The sequence below is a fragment of the Coffea eugenioides genome, chromosome 2, assembly GCF_003713205.1.
Source record: "Coffea eugenioides isolate CCC68of chromosome 2, Ceug_1.0, whole genome shotgun sequence".
Lineage (NCBI taxonomy): Eukaryota > Viridiplantae > Streptophyta > Magnoliopsida > Gentianales > Rubiaceae > Coffea > Coffea eugenioides.
The window spans coordinates 37658615-37663143 of record NC_040036.1 but is presented as its reverse complement, the minus strand read 5'-3'; the positions used below and the strand labels follow the sequence as shown (position 1 = coordinate 37663143).

The following is a 4529-nucleotide window of genomic DNA, read 5'->3' as shown; positions in this document are numbered from 1 at the left end:
ATTTACCTCAGAATTTACTTGAAGAAATATGGGCAGAATTTCGGCAAAATCTTGTGTTTCATTTTTGTTCAAGGTAGCGCCTCCGTTTTCACCTTTTGCTCAAAAGTGGAGACTCGTGCTGACAACGTGTTGTAAAACTATTAAACTACTATAGTATGAATAGAGATATTAGAGAAAGAATTAGAGAAATGGAGAATGATATTCTTATATTTCAACAAATACAAAGTCATCCCAAAAGGTGTCAATGTACCTCTATATATAGGTACTACAAGATTAAAGGTACATCAATCCTATTAAACACCCATTACTACAAGAATATGAAGCATCTTATGAAACGTTCTTCCACTATATGAATAGATTTATGAATTATAACTTCTATACATAATGTAGCAATAAATTAAGAATTAATTTTTTTTGGAAAACAAAGGGACATCCACACTTTTAGTTGTTTCATAACAATTATTATTTTTCTATTAATAAGATGCTTGTAAGTGAAGATAAGAAGGTGAAACATCAACGGTTAGTTTTACTTCATAATGTTGTTATCCGAGATTATTAAGGAATGCTGGGAATAGTTGTATTAGTTAGTAATGGTTGATATGCACTAGCAAGCATCTATCTCTTACCATTTTCTTTTGTCTGTATGGTTTAATAATTAATAGAGGGTGAAGTAAATGCCTTTCCACGTGGAGCACCATTTCCTTCCTTCCTTCATTGTCTCTCACAATTGTAGGCCATATCTCGATTTGTCTGTAATGTTCATTGCGTGCTTGCTACTGCCACATCACGCCATGTTGCTTGCTTCATATAGCACTCCACTGTTGAAGCATTGCGACCTATTATATTTGACATTAAAGGTGCAAACGAGTCGAGTTTAATTGAATAACTTGCGAACTTGTTCGGTCAAAATAATGCAAGTTCGAGCTCGAGTTTAAGTAAGTCCACCTACTTGATGAGTTGAACTCGAGTCTAATATGTAAAGCTCGAAAGCTTGTTGAGTTTAATCGAGTTCAATTGAGTTTTACACATGCACACACGCACACACACTTCTATATCACATCAGGTAGTACTAGAGCAAGTCATTTGTGAGCCTAAGATCAAAGAGGAGGAATTTATCTATGATCCCAATCTTGAAGATGAAGAAGTTGAATTTCCTCCATGCTTGTCCACGATGGATCCTAAAGTGGATCTAAATTCTCCAACCGTCAAATTTGAAGAGTTGGATGAATTTCAAGGTTTGATGGTTGATGAAATTTCTCAGGATTTCTCGCCAATAAATCGGCCGCCACCATATGAGTTGCTGGTTAAATCTACAGAGCCAGTTGATATCTTGGCTCACGAGAATTTTGATCTTGGTAAAGAATTTATTTTCGGCAAATCTTCTCTTATTGAGATTTTTCCTGCAAAGGCCAAGCATATTGAGTTCCTTGTCAACCGGGGAAGGACAATAAAATATGTTTTGACAATGGAAGGCAATGAAGTTGTTAGTTTCGAAATTGCCCCAAGATGGTATACAACTTCTTATGTGTACAGTTGGTTGCGGCAGTTCCATTACAAATATTGATCCTACAAAATCCGTGGATGAATTGTAGCTGTGTCTTCTTGTGGTTTGTGTGTCAACACTACAACAAAAATGGCCTTTAACGGCATTTAAAAGTGTCAGTATAGATAATCTAACCTGACACTTTATCTATCCTCACACCTAGGGCGAGTGTTGTCCCTTCCAATGTGGGGATAGACTCATACTATTCAACATGTCAGGAAAACTATGCTGTTATAACATCCTATCTGCCAACAAAAATCTCTTTTCTTGATAATTGAAAGTGTCAGGATAGGTATAGTACAACATTAGAATATCGAATTCTATGCTGACACTTTTAACTGCCAGGAGTTTTTTTTTCTTTTTTTTTTTGATATAGAAGCAACCTGCAGGTAGTGCTCCCTGCTATACATTCCGTCAATCAGAAACCCAAAGGACTTGTAAAATTATCCCAAAGAACAGAATCCATATAGTAATCTAAAAGCAAAAGTCAATACTCAAATATAATTTGTTGAACTAAAAGTCAGTAACAAGTACTAACATAACAAATCCCTAACAAATACAAACTTGAAAGATTCTCATGTGCACAAACTTAAAAGATTCTCTTGTGCACAAACTAAAATATTCTCATCCCTAGCAAGTAGAAAGAACTTGCAGTAGCTTCCAAACTTTCCAATGAAATGAGAGCCTTCAGTCATAACCTGATATCTTTTGTGAGCCATCATTATTCTGCAAAGAAAGACCAGAAATAAAAAAATAAATTAAAGATTTCAGCACCTAGCAATTACGTTCTAATGTAAAGTAACGATACCAAACAGGATTCATTTCATTCGAAATAAAGTTGATTGCTGAATAGCCAAATTTTGGTACCAAGCAGGTTTGCAAAACTTAACTGGCAAAAGCAAAGGTGATAACGCAAGTTATATTTTCTTGTATATCAAAAGGTTTTGGAATAACACACTGATCCAGTTGCCATCATTGCACTGAAATTTCTAGTTGCTATCACCAAACATACTACTAAAGCAGCAAACATACTAAATAAAGAAGAAGAATGACCAAAAAGATAGATGTCATGATTGAAATTACCCCCTTTAGAAGACTAGAATTTATGAATCTAGATGTAATTTTATCCTTTGGCTTAGCAATGAATTCGAACGTTTGACATAACAATCTGGGGAGAAAATGTGAAAAAGCAATACCTCTTCTTTGAAGTTTAGATCATAAGTCTTGTCTTTACCATAAAACTCAGAAGCAGCCACATCCATCCCAATCACAACCTGCAGCAATTTCAAACTCTTCAAACTGATTTCAATACAGACTTGTTGAAATAAACCATACCACAGACAAGCACCCATCAAATAAGTTCAATTAGGATGTTCAAGAAAGCAATGGCTGGACCAATGCCAGAAGTACCATTAATTTTTTAGGCAAATATCTCACTTCCATTCTCACTCACCACTTCCCTTTATTCCCCAATGTATTTAGCCAAAGAGGGGAAAATACCAAAAAACAAAAAAAAAATCTTCAATTGAGTGTACAGATGAGTTTAATTGACAAGCTTATGTAGCTTAAAAAATTGGATAATATGAAAACTAGCAATAAATGAAGTCCACTAACCTCTAACCGAAAGGCACGTTCCTCATTGTTTCCCTTCTCTGTGCAACATCTTAATTGCAGCCACAGTGCCATCACTCAAAATCCCTCTATACACTACCCCATACCCTCCATTTCCTATCACATTTGCTGCACTAAATTTGTTTGTTGCAATCTCAAGCTCTGTGTAAGTAAAAACTTGTACACCCCTAAGCTTGGATGCAGCCTGCTTCCATACAAACATCCGCCTTTGACATCTGCTCCATTTTCACCAGCAAAACATATACCCATAGCATTCAAGAACAGTGTAACCAGTATAAACATCCATTCCAATACTTACTTTACCAGTGTAACCAGCTTTAGCAATAGCTGTTTTAAGCAATTCAAGACCTTCCTTGTTCTCCTGAAATGTCAAAGTCACAAAGTTGTAAAATATATGACAACCGAATTGAACAATGAACAGGAAGCATATTAGCAAAATGCCATGAACTAACCTGGATATTAGAGCAATGTCACCCTCATCACCAACATTTGTTGCATCTTGGCCATACTTCTTCTTAATTACAGACTGAAGAAAGAGATCAGCAATGTCAAAGCATATGTCAAAGCAACAGAAACACATCAAATGCGCTCACAGATATGAAAGAGGATAAAGCATCTTAATTACAATAATTCTATTAGTTTATATATTATTGAGTAAATTAATATCAGTACCAAAGGAAAGAAGGTTGACATTTTATCGAACAGGTTATGGACAACAAATCCAGTATAAAGGGTAGTGGTCACTTATGTGGGAGAAGCCGGGGTACAGGGCAGAGGGCAAGAGGAGCTTTTTTGGCATAAGACGAGAGCTGATACCTTTGCTTTCCAGCAACGCCTCGACACTAGCAATCATTTCTGGTACCTTGCTCTGTGCAAAAGGTTATTCTTATGAGAAGCAAATCATGTATAGGGAATTACTCGAGCAATATTATATGCCAAATTCACTTCCCATTTTCATATATGGGACAACGAACTTTCTTATTCTTGACTCATGATGTGATTAACATAGAAGAAGGCTTACCTTTAGGCTCTCTGCAAGGAATGAGTGGTTAGCCAGTTTGTGTACTTTTGCCCATTTTTTCCCCTTATTTGTTATAAGCGGCTCACCTATTAATTTGATAATTTCTTTGCAATGCCTTCCATATCCATTTTCTGGTAAGCGCCTTCTCTGTTGGTTAGTAATTCTTTGATTAGCTCTGCATCTATTATAATTAATTGGGCTTGTGAACCATGCCAACTAATATATAGTTCTTACCTGTCAGCCGAAACAGAAAATCATGAAAACAAGATTGAGAATGAAGCAACTTTTAGAAGAAAAATCAGTATCGAACTTGAACTAGCATACCACAGAATC

At 35.9% G+C, this 4529-nt stretch overlaps 1 long non-coding RNA gene across 1 annotated transcript; it reads right to left on the bottom strand.

Moving 5' to 3' along the window:
• Positions 1-2025: 2025 nt before the first annotated feature.
• LOC113763225 lies at positions 2026-4237 on the bottom strand. Its single transcript, XR_003467312.1, has 6 exons — positions 4197-4237; positions 3992-4043; positions 3628-3701; positions 3474-3536; positions 2740-2817; positions 2026-2269 (listed from the first exon to the last, which is right to left on the bottom strand). It is a non-coding gene; the product is annotated as an uncharacterized LOC113763225 (long non-coding RNA).
• Positions 4238-4529: the final 292 nt, after the last annotated feature.